The sequence below is a fragment of the Lissotriton vulgaris genome, chromosome 7 (assembly GCF_964263255.1).
Source record: "Lissotriton vulgaris chromosome 7, aLisVul1.2, whole genome shotgun sequence".
NCBI lineage: Eukaryota > Metazoa > Chordata > Amphibia > Caudata > Salamandridae > Lissotriton > Lissotriton vulgaris.
The window spans coordinates 1404188858-1404203718 of NC_141695.1; positions in this window are offsets into that span (position 1 = coordinate 1404188858).

A 14861-nucleotide genomic window follows, 5' to 3' on the forward strand; every position below is an offset into this window, starting at 1 on the left:
ATAACCTGTCAGTCGTGCTATAGTTAAGTGTTGAGTCTGGGTTCTGTTTAACAAAACCTCTACAGAATGTGGTACTTGAACTGTTAACTGATGACCTAGAACAATTGAATCACTTTGTCTTATTGCTAACGCTGTTGCTGCTACTGACTTTAAGCACGCAGGGAGTGCTTGAGCTACTGAATCCAATGTACTAGAAAAATAAGCACAAGGCTTATGTGAACCTGCTTGGTCTTGAGTGAGGACAGACAACGCTGTGCCATCACGTTCTGTAACAAAAAGTGTAAACGGTTTGCTGTAACATGGTGTCGCTAAAACTGGTGCTTGGCATAAAACTTTCTTTAATTCTTCAAAAGCTTGTGTGTGTTCCTGAGTCCAAGGGAGGACAGTCGAAGTTGCTGCCTCCTGTGTCGTTAACTGGATGAGTGGTTTAGCTAAAAATGCATACTGGGGAATCCATTGTCTGCAGTACGAGGTGAGGCCTATGAAGGCCCGCACTTCCTTTTGTGTCTTGGGTTGCGGCATGTTCACAATTAACTGAATGCGATCGGGAGTGAGCTGTCTCCCCACTTTGGACAGTAAGTGACCCAAGTACACAACTTGCTGAGCACAGAATTGTAGCTTCGAAGGAGACACCTTGTGTCCCTTGTCAGCCAGGAAATGTAAAACTGTCAGTGATGCTTTTTCACATTCGGGCTCACTTCGTGCGGTGATCAGCAGATCATCGACGTATTGTAGTAAAGCGGTGTTGACTGGCATTTGAATACAATCTAGTTGTCTTTTCAGTGCTTGACTATAGATGCTGGGGCTTTCTGTAAATCCTTGAGGTGCGCGCGAAAATTTGAAACTGCGTCCATTTAAACAGAATCCGAAGAGATATTGGCTCTCGGGATCAATAGGCACGCTGAAGAAGGCGTTCTTGAGATCAATTACAGTAAAGAACGTTGCTTCTGAATCAATAGCAGTCAATAGAGATGATATATCGGGGACCACAGGATACTGTGGGATAATGCATTTATTCAATTCTCGAAGATCAATCACCAGCCGATATACTGGCGGTGCATTGGGATTAGTACGTTTAAGAATCGGAATTATGGGTGAATTACAGATATTGGAGTCGGTTTCGACGACCACTCCTTGGGCAATGAGCTCTTCAATGATTTTCAGTAAAGCCACTACAGCATCGGGTGGTAACTTGTATTGTCTGATTCTGGGTAATACAACACCGGCCTTGAGGGTAACGCGGTATGGTGTAATGTGCATACATCCTACATCAGTTGGGCTTTTTGCCCACAAGTAATCAGGTACATTTTTCAATCTGACGTCAAACTCACGAAGAACGTAATGACCCTTGAAATCCCGTAGAAAGAGTCTAACCCCCTCCGGGGAGCAACATATTATAGCTCCTAGAGCCTTCAGTGTTTTAATTCCTAACAGATTTTCCGGACATGATTTTGTTAGTAATAGGTCTGTAACGCGTGATAATGGACCCACAGCCAGGGGAACTGGTTCTGATACTTCATTTACAATAGGCTGTCCTGAAAACCCAAGGGAAACATTTTGTGAGCCTGAGAGGGGTGCCCCTGGAACTTCGTCATGACTTATTGTAGTGCGACTTGCCCCTGTGTCAATTAAAAACTTTCTATCTTTCCCCAATACTTGACTGTGTACATAAGGACCTTCTTGATCTACAGGAATCTCGATAAGAGGCAAGCCACCTTCCCTCTCTAGGCTGTTTCATGTATATCGGGAATATTCGGGGTAAGCAGACTGGGCATACTGGTACATCTGTTGTGAGACTTGCTGAGTTGCAGCAATGGGCTGTGGCTGTGGTACTGCTACGGTCTGTGCTGTCTGTGCAGATGCATGCATGGGCTGTGTATTCTGTGTAGACTGATGCTGGTTATGGTCTTGTCTAGGCGGATGCGGTCTCTCTTTAGTTTTTCCTGTCGCTATGTTATGTTTCAGAACTGCGCATTCGGGTACGTAGTGACCTGGCTGCTTGCAATAATTGCATGTCCCTTTAACAGGAGCTGCAGTGTGACTTGTCTGGGTCGTACCTTTTCTGTGACTGTCGGATGGAACCGTCTGTGCTACTAACATTTTCATTTTCGTGTCTTTCATGCGCTTCTGTTCCTGATCTTGTTCTTCCCTAATTCTATTCTGGTGATATTGTAACATTTGTAACATCTGGGATGGCGTATTTGCTTGCCATGTACTCTCGACTTTATACACTCTATTTTTAACTAACGGTAGGGAATTCTCGACTAACTTTGATACGAAAAGATGTGGGTACGACTCGCTACTTGGCTGGAGGCCACTATTGATAATAAAACATTTCTCGAATCTTGAATAAAAGTCGCTAGTATCTTCATCATGTTTCTGTTTACAGGACGAGATTGCATCCCAATCCTCCTTTCTAGTTGTCAATAATCTGGGCAGGACCTGTACTATTAAACCTGGTAATGCTCTAGTTTTGTCCCCAAGGCCTAACCCTGGAACCCGTTTCTTTTCTTCATCCTCTATTTCTGCCCAGGCAATCTTTGCGTCTCCCACCTCCCAGTCCTTTTCCTTTAATTTCTCGAATATACCCGTAGGCAATAATACTTTCAACATTTTCATGATATCATCATATGTGTAGTCCCCCATCAGTAACATGTCTTTGAGCTCTCTATGAAAACCTGCAGGGTCTTTATCATGGCACGGTACTAATTTCTTCATTTCTAACAGTTCTAATTTAGTCAGAGGCGTGTGTACATACACGCGTTTCAAGGTTTTATCCTCACCCATAACAGGGTGCACTTCTCGTAAGGGGTTCTGGCTTTCAATACCCCCGCACTGCATATGGTACATCTTTCTTTCTGGAGGTGGGGCGGGGACATATTCAGAGCTTACAAAGGTGTCATATCTGCGTCGTTGTTCTAGAATTATTTGTACTAATTTAGTGCTTAGACCTCTCCATCTATCCATCAGTAGTGCTTCCAGTGTCTCGTGTAAGGGACCTGGATCGGAATAATGTTTTCTGTATTTGATGAGAAGGTGTTGAATCATGTATACACCTGCTAATTTCTGTTCGTCGGGGGAGAGGTTCAGAAATGTCTGTGCTACGGTGTCATCATTATATATGTCTGCATTTTCGGCCCATGATACCGCTGATCGGGCTAATTCTTGTTCATCCATAGAATTGAGTACATGGTACCCAACTCGATCTCGAAGCCGTTTATCAGTTTCCTGGAACTGATGCTCAGCAGAATTCGGATTCGTTAGGGCAGAGAAGAAAACTCTCTTGCTTTCTGGACGGATACCCTTCCTAAGATAAGTTCCCTTACCTACATATGCTATAGTGCTTGTAGTCGGTTCTGGTTCTTCAGATTCTTCTTCCTCCTCGGAGGGAGCCTTTTCTTTCTCTTTCTCGTGTACTGCTATCACTGCTTTCTTAATCTTTTTATACATGGCCTCTATGCAATTTTGTCTGTCATGTTTTCCGTCGGCTATATTTTGACCCCACTTATTCAATGCATCTAATTCACTCTGATCTGTTCCGGGCCTGTCTCGTTCTCTTATTAGACAATTTATGAAAAATCGTAGTATCAGTGCTTGCATGTTAACTTTCTGTTTCTCCAGGGCATCCTTAATACTGTCGGGGTCCTTTCCCGTTTGAACGAACTCATATATTCTATCTAGGCGCTCCTTCATTCCTGCATAACATAACAAACTATCAGTAGCAGATCTTAACCGTAATGACGCTAATATCATTAAGTCGTCCTGTCCGGGTTCTGGATCATATCTACAAACTGACATATTTTCCTTTAATGCGTCAAGGCGGGATGAATTAGAAGAACGGGGGGATCTGTGCGTAAGAGGACTCTGCATACCTCTGAGATTTAATCTGTGAGTCGGTGGCGGGGTCTGGAGACCCGCGGTCGCACCTCCTGAAGCGGAAGCTTGGGCATTATCTCTGTGTGTAGTCAGTATCTGAATTTGTCTTTTAGTAGGATCTGATTGGAGTGGTTTCGGCAAATCAGTTTTAGGTGAGGGAAGTGGCGGGGCTGGCGGAACGGAACTAGCCTTTTTCGGTGTCGGCTGAGCGTGATCTTGGGGAGCAGTACCACCCCCGGCCCCGTCAGTAGGCAGGGCACGAACAGGCAGATTTGTGTAAGCTGGCGCTACATCTTCGAGGTATGAATTTAGGAATATGTCTTTAGTAGTCTTATGCATTACTTTAGTTGGAACTAATGGTGACGGCAAATTTTTCGGTATTTCTGAAATGGCGTCAGGGGTACCATCGGCCAAAAGATACATGTTGTTCACTTTGCCATTTTGGATACGATCTATTTGTTCTACCTTTACTCGAATTCCCTCAGTAACTAATTCGTTTTCTTGGGCCTTTTCTGATTCTTTAAGCCTGTCTTCTCTACGGAGTGCTCTATCAGCACGCTTACGTGATTCCTTACGCCAAAATTCTATGGCGTCTTTCTGAGATTGTCTAGCTTTCTTTTTCCGTAATATTTCTTCTACCTTTATGATGCACTCGGCATCCCATGTTCCGTTAACTGGCCATCGGTATCTTTCTTCTAGGTGCTTGGTATAATCGGTCCATAACTCGAGATACAGGATGGCGTCTATGCCATGTTTATTGTACATAAAATTACCTGGAGTGTCCCTAGGGGGGATTGGAATCTCTTCCTCTAGCATCCCTTTCCTAGTTCCTATCTGCTTTAATTTGTTGAAAAACGGCATTGTGCCTACTTGATACTGAAATGCTTGATCCTTAATGCTTAATTTCGCCTGTAACTATTTAAACAAGAAAACACAATAATGCACAAAAACAATCACATTCATACCACGACATTAATCACATGAAACATTTAAAGACATAGCTAACTTCCCCCTACTCTGAATGTACCCCTCAACGATACAGATACACTGCTGTAACAGTGCAGAAATTCGGAATACTTTATATACTGCTAAACAGTACAGATACACTGCCTAAAAACAGTGCAGACCGGACTTGCGTACCCAAACCCGTCTAGATACGACCCAGCAATGGTACTCACCGGGAAGCACGGAAAACAGAAGGCCTCGGAAACTCGACTGGACTCGACTCGGAACTTCGGAAAACTTCGGAAAACTTCGGAAAACTTCGGAAAACTGGTGGGCCTCTTCACACCTCGGACCTTGCTTCCTTCGGCTGGGCTCTGGTCGGGATCCTCCGCACTCCTCACCGCCTCGTCTGGGCACTGATCGCAGTCTTCGTCACCTCCGTGTGTCAGAGGGGGATGCAGGAAATCCTGCCAGTACACGTGTTGTCCGTCTAACTGATGGCAGGGGACACGGATTGCAACGCACCTTCCGGCGCGTGAGGTGGGGGAGGGGTCCCTATTCGGGCGCCAAAATGATGTAAATAATTAATTTACTCTCTTAATTTCTATGCAGGTAAGTACTTAATCAATAATAACTCAATCGAAATGAAGGAAAACAGAGTCCGTGGTGTAAGAGTTTCTAAGGGTTTTATTCCTCATAAAGGAATCAGGATATCATGTTCTGACCACCACACAGGGTGTCAGAAGGGATAGATGAGCGCGCTAACGTTTATTGACAATACATAGCTTATATACTTGATTTACATCATAATGTTCAATGTAAGAGGCGTAACAGCTGAGAGAAGACAAGATAACAGTATACACGTGGTGCTAGTACATCATCAAGAGGCGTAAGCTAGGCGTAACTAGGCGTGTGTGCTAGAAACGTCACTGATAGGTGACGCAAGTGGGTGGCACCAAGGGGTGGTGCTAACAGAATGTTGCAATGTCAGCAGAAATCGGAAGCTTGGATGCGCGCGCAGCTGCATGACGTGTGATAGACGGGGTGCAGGGGACTTGACATTTACCCTGACGGAAAGAGACAGAAGTCTGGCATCTCAGATCAACTTGTGCTTCTATCATATCTGGTATCTGATGTTTAGGAACTAAGCTATCTGGGCAGAAAGGTCTCTAGAGCAGAAGCTATTCTATACTTGCTGTGAGTGCGTGTATAAGCGCCTGAGTGTCTGTATGAGAAGCGTGGGGGCATGGGGCCTTCCATGGAAGCATGGCAACAGAGGCTATGAATTACTTGCATAAAGACAGGTCGGCCCTTTAGCCCTGTAGCTGAGGAAGGATGTTTACTGAAGCTAGCAGGCTGGAATGTATCTTCGGGGAGGAAAACAGATAACTCGAAGGTTATAGTCAATCTTGGCAGGCAGCAGGCTGAGCTGAGCACGGAGGGCCGCGCTAGAAGTAAGTCAGAGTTCACGGGAACGGGGGCTGCTTGGGCAGAGGCCCTCGCAGTCAGAAGCCAGAAAAGAGGCTCGATGGCAGAGATTCAGGGCCTACTTTCAGCCAGGCTGAAAAACGTAGGAGTACACTTCAAAAAGACGTTGGCATACCATACTTAGGAACGGACCATCAAACCCATTCATGGTGGGTCTGAAAGAGGACAAGTTAACGTTGGACGCAAATGTATTTGCGTCTTCATAGCTGGTACAGGAGGGAAGTTACATGCACTTTTAACTCGTACATGGAGTCGGTGGGGTACTCGCTAGGGAACACAACATGACCATAAAATTTATATTACCTCAGTCTCGCCACCACTTGTCTCGGGATCATGTTCCGCCGTGGTGCCTTGCAATTCTGCATTAGTGAGAGAAACAGGGTTGTGTAAGTGTCATCATCTGGTCACACGATTACAGATCAATGCAGCACAGTACAGGCCTAGAGCAGAGCTACATGGTAACCATCACACCCTGCAATCACTGTGCAGCTACACACTATATAGACCACAACAGTGCCTGTCATGCAGACAAACTGCCTGGAGTGAGACATGTCGATGCAACACAGCACAACACCCTGCCCGTGGATGGAGTGCCCCCACCCCACATTGACCTGCCCCATCGACATGATGTGGCCACAACACCCAACACCACTGACAGCTCTACAGGGAACCAGAGGGGACCACACACACCTGTATTGAGTACACATGCCACGATGGCAACCAGGCCATAGTAAGCACAATGTGCCAATCTGGGTTCACATTGTCGTCGGATGTGTGGGCCTCAAACATCATGGTGCATGCAAAGTAGACAGACATGGTGTCACACTCATGAAGTGGACACTGCAGTTCGGCACAATATGGACTCCCCACACCATCCCAATGAAGAGTGACCATGTGTCCACAATAAATCTGTCAAGGATTGAGGACTGCAGGCAGGAGCAGCACAGTAAGTCCATGGTGGGCCAATGCCTCATACAGGCACACATCACAGTCGCCACTCACATCACACATCACAGCATGGCAACACACGCACATCACATGTGTCACTGCTGCCACAGGCCCTGTACACATGCATCCACTCCTAGACACACTCTCCCTCCCCAGATACTCACCATCTCTGTCTTGCAGCTGATGCCCCTTCAGACGTGCATCCAGGTCTGGATTGGTCACTGCCAGTATGCGTCCCATCTGCGGAGTCATGGTGCGCCGTGCCAAACGCCCTGTGCGTGGTAGCATCCTCAAGGCCATCTCTGCCACTTGCTTAGCCAGCTAGCTGATGTTGTCCCACCTCTTGTGACAGTGTGTGTGTCGTCTGTTTGATACCCCCAGGGCTCGCACCTTTGCTGCTATGGCCCTCCACACGGCCTTATGTTGGTGTGCCTTGAGCTGCAGGTATGAGAGTAAAGAAGGGCAACATAACATTTATACAATGTGAGATGTCAGCATCTATTAGTACACAGCCATACACTGACTCAGGACTCACAGTAACCTCCCTCCCTCCAGAACTGGGGGTACCCTTACGAGGGCACTCTGCATGGCATAAACAATGGTGAATGCATGCACACATTGTGGTTCCTAGTCTCCATGATATTCACACAAATGCATGATGCCTCAACACAAATGCATCAACAGCAGTGTGTAATTCAGTAATTGTACAGGGCACTGATGGGGCATATCTACTATTCAGTGTGAAGCAACTGTAGCAGGTAAGTCAGCTGATGTTCAATGTTTGGCTGTCCAGCCACTGAACCTACTCTGTGGGTCACACTGACTCTGACTACAGGGGCACCCTCAAATGTCCTCACAAGCATTCACTGTCCTGCCATCTATAAGGATAACAACCGTTAGTTCTGTATGCCCGACAATGTAACACACCCCACTCACACATACGAGTACAGGGCTAGGAAAGGGTCACATTGCAACACACACACTCCCTCGACCTAGAGACAGCTTGTCTGTCAGTGTTTGTCATCACCCCACATCCCAAATCATATAATGCAGCATCACCACTGCACGTCTGACACCACCCTGCCCTACAGCTCCCTTCATGGTGACTTACCACAACATTGGGACCACCGAACAGCCGTGGGTACTGTGCCAGCACCTCGTCCACAAGGACATCCAGCTCCTCACTCGTGAATGGACTGGCACGGATCTTATCTGTTCTTGACATCCCTGTGGATATGGCAGACCTGTGGCGGAAGTGAGTTGTGAGGGGTCCGAGACAGCAGGCTCTTGGGGCAGCAGCAGGACAGGGTCCCAGTCAGCAGGCTCTTGGGGTAGCAACAGGACAGGGTCCCAGGCAGCAGGCTCTTGGGGCAGCAGCAGGACAGGGTCCCAGTCAGCAGGGACAGGGTCCCAGTCAGCAGGCTCTTGGGGCAGCAGCAGGACAGGGTCCCAGGCAGCAGGCTCTTGGGGCAGCAGCAGGACAGGGTCCCAGTCAGCAGGCTCTTGGGGCAGGGCAGCAGCAGGACAGGGTCCCAGTCAGCAGGCTCTTGGGGCAGCAGCAGGACAGGGTCCCAGGCAGCAGGCTCTTGGGGCAGCAGCAGGACAGGGTCCCAGTCAGCAGGCTCTTGGGGCAGCAGCAGGATAGGGTCCCAGGCAGCAGGCTCTGTGAGCAGTGGAAATGTGAGGCTCACTCCCACAGATTTATAGCCCCCTGCGGTCGTTTGGAAGCTTGAAAGCTGCTACAATTGGTTGTCCTCATTCAAAAGCATCCAATGACCGCCTCCGCGGAAGCGGAGCACACCTTCCGCGATTTTCAAATCTGCATCATGCCACCGCCATCATCGCTGCCATTGGCTGTATGCAATGCTCCAAGGCGGTGAAGCACCGCGGGTGCCCGGGGAGCGCTACCGCGATGGTGCATCATTAAAAAGCATCCAATGACCGCCTCCGCGGTAGCGGAGCACACCTTCCACGATTTTCAAATCTGCATCATGCCACCGCCATCATCGCTGCCATTGGCTGTATGCAATGCTCCAAGGCGGTGATGCACCGCGGGTGCCCGGGGTGCGCTACCGCGATGGTGCATCATTCAAAAGCATCCAATGACCGCCTCCACGGTAGCGGAGCACACCTTCCGCGATTTTCAAATCTGCATCATGCCACCACCATTGGCTGTATGCAATGCTCCATTGGCTGTATGCAATGCTCCAAGGCGGTGATGCACCACCGGGTCCCGGCGGTAGGTACCGCTACTCATGCGGCGGAGCATACCCACCGCCATATACACATGTCCATATGCCAATGGCTACCTTGTCTGGGGAGATGGTGGTGCTGGGGTCACACCGCCGGGGCTCGGCGGTAGGTACCGCGACTCATGCGGTGGAGCATACCCACCGCCATATACACATGTCCATATGCCAATGGTTACCTTGTCTGGGGAGATGGTGGTGCTGGGGCCCGGCGGTAGGTACCGCAACTCATGCGGCGGAGCATACCCACCGCCATATACACATGCCCATAAGCCAATGGCTACCTTGTCTGGGCAGATGGTGTGCTGGGGTCACACCGCCGGGGCCTGGCGGTAGGTACTGCCATTTTCGTACACATTGCTGTGTATGTCAATCAAGGACACTGTATCAGCATCCTGCAGCAACATGGTGAAGGGGACATCATTGTACATACGATGCCACACAGCCATGTCATCCACAGGTGGACGCACGTTCAGTGTGAGTCACTTTGGCCTGTGGTTCTGCCATTTTAGTGAGACATTTGATGGCTGATGATGATTGACAGACTTCAGCTGTTGTAAATGATGTTGTGACGTTTAATGTGTTGTGGGTGAATGCAGACCTTGACCTGGCTGGTGTCACTGCATTGTATCGGACCAGACTTCTACTTTCACAACTGCTCATTCACACAACCGTAAGTGTTCCTGCTACTGTGATCATTGTGTTGATTAATGTGTTCCAACTTTACATGATGCATTGAGGTCTGGCAGGTACAGCAGATGGGTATGATAGACATAGTAAGTGACAATACATTGGCGGGTCTTGCTGCACCTTATCTGCACATGTGAATTGTTCATCCATTATATCCGCATTCACAGTCCCAGATGTGTATGTGACACTTGTGTATTGTCACTAGAGAGGCGTGCCCTCTGTGTGTAGATATTGGCCAGCCATGTAACCTGATGGGCCGTGCATCTCTCTGGCACTCATTGTTTTCCCATTACATCATTGATGTTTTGTGCTATGCCCATCTCATGATGCTTGTCACTGACATTTCATTTCACTCCTCAACTAGGAGGAGGCCGAATCTCCTACGTCACCTGACAGTGCTGGAGGACATGGAGAATGAGGCAATCATCAGGAAATTCAGGCTGGACAGACCAACATTGAAGATCGTGTGTGATCTATTGGAGCCCCACCTGCAGCCTCGCCGTCACTATCCTACGGCATTCACACCCACCTACAAGGTGATGTCAGCACTTCACTTTTGTGCGACTGGTTCCTTCCAGGAGACAGTGGCTAGCGCTGGGGGGATGTCGCAGCCCATGTTCAGCATGGTGCTGAGGGATGTTCTTGCGGCCATGATGCTATATCGCAATCGCTACATACATTTCCCCAGGGGACGTGAATTGGCTGCCTTGAAGGGTGACTTCTATCCCCTTGCTCGCTTCCCACATGTAGTCGGTGCCATCAATTGCACCCATGTAGGTCTGTTGCCTCCGAAGGCGACGGAGCACATTTATCGGAACCGCAAACACTACCACTCCATTAATATGGAGGTGGTGTGCCTTGCGGACATGACCATATCACATGTGTGTGCAAAGTATCCAGGTTCGCACATGATTCGTACATCATGAGGAACAGCATGGTGCCACGGATGATGGAGAATCTGCATCCCGAACGTGCCTGGATTGTGGGTGAGTATCACTACTGATATGGCGTGCTGTGTGTCACTTGCTGCACTCTGGCTGTACAACATTGCAATGTGTGTTTGTCATTCACAGGTGACTCAGCATATCCCAGTCGGCCATGGCTGTTGAGCCCACTCCGGAATCCCCGGACACCAGCAGACATCTGCTACAATGAGGCCCATGGCAGGACCCGACGGGTAATCGAGCGGACTTTTGGCCTGCTGAAGTCAAGGTTCCGGTGCCTTGACAGGACCAGAGGCGCACTGGCATACTCGCCTGGGAAGGTGTGCAAGATCTTTGTTGCATGCTGTATGCTGCACAACCTGGCCATCCACAGGGGTGTCCCCCTGCTCCTGGACGATGGGGATGAACCAAGGCCACCACCTGCTCAGGGGCCTGAATCCAGTGATGAGGACAGTGGAGAGGAGGAAGGAGTTGACCTGCGCCAGCAGCTCATTGAACGCTACTTCACTTGAAGGTGGCTGACGAGGTACAACGTATACATTGTCTGGTGTGGTTCCTCTTGTTATGAATGGCTATGCGCGGATGTAACCGATAGGCACATGTTCTGTCACCCATGTGTGGTATTTGTGAAATTGACGTTCCGTACCGAGAAGTATGGTGAACTGTATTTGTGCACATATGCTAGACATTGTGTTGTATGCCTGTGATGTCTTGGATATTTTTTGTGCAGTGATCTGTGTGTGTTGCCACAATGAGACCAGTGACTGTTGTTCTGTTGTGTCTACCTAGGTGCTACGGAGGGTTCCTGACCTGCATACTGTACATCCTTTGTAGACATCATGGACATTATCAACAATGTAAATACTGCACTAAATAATGCACTACACAAATTCTTGTGCGTCAGGTATATTATTTTGGGAGTAAACATGTGGTTGATGCGGTAATATTTACATGAAGGTGTGGAATGAGCAGTGAGTTGACAGTCCTGTTCAATGAGATGCAAGTGTAGACACCACATGGATGTGGTGACCCAGTCCAACAGAGAGGTGCCATTGCCAAGGCACTGTGGGGAAAGTTAGTCCAAACAATGAATGCAGTTGGGAAGAGGGTTGTCTTCACGGCTGGCTCCGTGACTGGCGTGTGGCAGGTGCTTTGCCTCCAGAGACTCCCAGGTTCTTCTTAGGATGCCCACTAGATCTTTTTGGGCGATGGGGGGCCTGCTGAATGGCCAGCGGTGTCAGAGGACTCGCCCCTCTCTGTTGGCGCAGGGGAGGATGGAGCACTGTCATCCTGCGGACCAACAGAAGGGGACGGAGGTGGTGGTTGGGACACAGGCCTGTCCCTCTGCAACGCCACTTGCTGGCCCATAAGGTCCACCATCTGTCCCAGGCGGTTATCGATGGACCTCATCAGCAGGATGAGCTCACTCAATAGTTCATCAGATTGGACACTTCGTCCCTGGGCCTCTTGGTAGGCCTCCACAACTCTGGTGAAGTGGTCCAGGGATGGTGTCCACTCCTCCAGAGGTCTGGTGGTGACCCTGGCCCTCCCACCTGCTCTGCTTCCACGGACCTCTTCCATCGCCACTGGGGGGCCACGCACTCTCTCCCTGCCCTCCACAGGTGTTGCTGTGGGATGGTCATCCCTAGGGACAGGGAGGGTGCTGCAGGTGGTACTGCTGGTACTGGTGGTGTTGGTGGCAGTGGCGGTGGTGGCGGTGGTGGTTGCAGTGGTAAAGGCTGTGACTGCAGGGGTCTGCTGCTTTGTAGTGGCAGCAGAGGTGGAAGAATTATGGTAGGTACGTACCTGTTAGGTGAGTGTGCAGGGTGCAATGGCTGACACATGCTCCTGGGTGGGGGAGGCCTCCATGCTGCTGGGTTGTTGGCCAGGGGGAATGGTGGGAGCAGTGAGACTGGACTCCCGCCCCAAAACAGTGCTCCTATACAAGATGGCTACCAACCTGTAAATCTGTTTTTTGAACAGTGCAATGGCTGACACATGCTCCTGGGTGGGGGAGGCCTCCATGCTGCTGGGGTGTGGGCCACGGGGAATGGTGGTAGTAGTAGTGCAGGCCTCCCTCTCTCCCTACCATACACACCCTCCCAGTGAAGATGGCTACCAACCTGTGAGTTTGTTTATTAAACAGTGCAATGGCTGACACATGCTCCCGGGTGGGGGAGGCCTCCATGCTGCTGGGGTGTGGCCCAGGGGGAATGGTGGTAGTAGTAGTGCAGGCCTCCCTCTCTCCCTCCCACACACATCCTCCCAGTGAAGATGGCTACCAACCTGTGAGTCTGTTTGTTGAACAGTGCAATGGCTGACACATGCTCCTGGGTGGGGGAGGCCTCCATGCTGCTGGGGTGTGGCCCAGGGGGAATGGTGGTAGTAGTAGTGCAGGCCTCCCTGTCTCCCTCCCATACACACCCTGAGCAGTGAGATAAATAACGGTGATGGATCAAGCCCTGATCTTTGGACTGGGTAAGAGTGGTCTGCTTAATTCAGACACTCTGTTCATCACCACCCCCTTTTCTGAATCGCTTTTGGCCACTATAGGTGTGGCAGGGTATACTCAGACATGAGTCCCTTTCTCACTGCACCATCAGGATTCAAGCAAGCCGGGCCGAAGACGGCTGAAATGCCAGAAACCGGTCCCCGGTAGCTTGTCTCCTTTCTGGTGAAGAATTGGCTTGGTAGTTTAGTCTGCCCTGTTCCCATGATGCACTGGGCCGGGGACAGACTGATTTGCATATAGCCAGGTTCTGAGCTGGGATGGTGCAGTGAGATAAATAACGGTGATGGATCAAGCCCTGATCTTTGGACTGGGTAAGAGTGGTCTGCTTAATTCAGACACTCTGTTCATCACCACCCCCTTTTCTGAATCGCTTTTGGCCACTATAGGTGTGGCAGGGTATCCTCAGACATGAGTCCCTTTCTCACTGCACCATCAGGATTCAAGCAAGCCGGGCCGAAGACGGCTGAAATGCCAGAAACTGGTCCCCGGTAGCTTGTCTCCTTTCTGGTGAAGAATTGGCTTGGTAGTTTAGTCTGCCCTGTTCCCATGATGCACTGGGCCGGGGACAGACTGATTTGCATATAGCCAGGTTCTGAGCTGGGATGGTGCAGTGAGATAAATAACGGTGATGGATCAAGCCCTGATCTTTGGATTGGGTAAGAGTGGTCTGCCTAATTCAGACACTCTGTTCATCACCACCCCCTTTTCTGAATCCCCCAGGGGGAATGGTGGCAGTAGTAGTGCAGGCCTCCCTCTCTCCCTCGCACACACACCTTCCCAGTGAAGATGGCTACCAACCTGTGAGTCTGTTTGTTAAACATTGCAATGACTGACACATGCTCCTGGGTGGGGGAGGCCTCCATGCTGCAGGGTTGTTGGCCGGGGGAATGGTGGGAGCAGTGAGACTGGCCTCCCGCCCCAAAACAGTGCTCCAATACAAGATGGCTACCAACCTGTGAGTCTGTTTGTTGAACAGTGCAATGGCTGACACATGCTCCTGGGTGGGGGAGGCCTCCATGCTGCTGGGGTGTGGCCCAAGTGGAATGGTGGTAGTAGTAGTGCAGGCCTCCCTCTCTCCCTCCCACACACACCCTCCCAGTGAAGATGGCTACCAACCTGTGAGTCTGTTTGTTAAACAGTGCAATGGCTGACACATGCTCCTGGGTGGGGGAGGACACCATGCTGCTGGGGTGTGGCCCAGGGGGAATG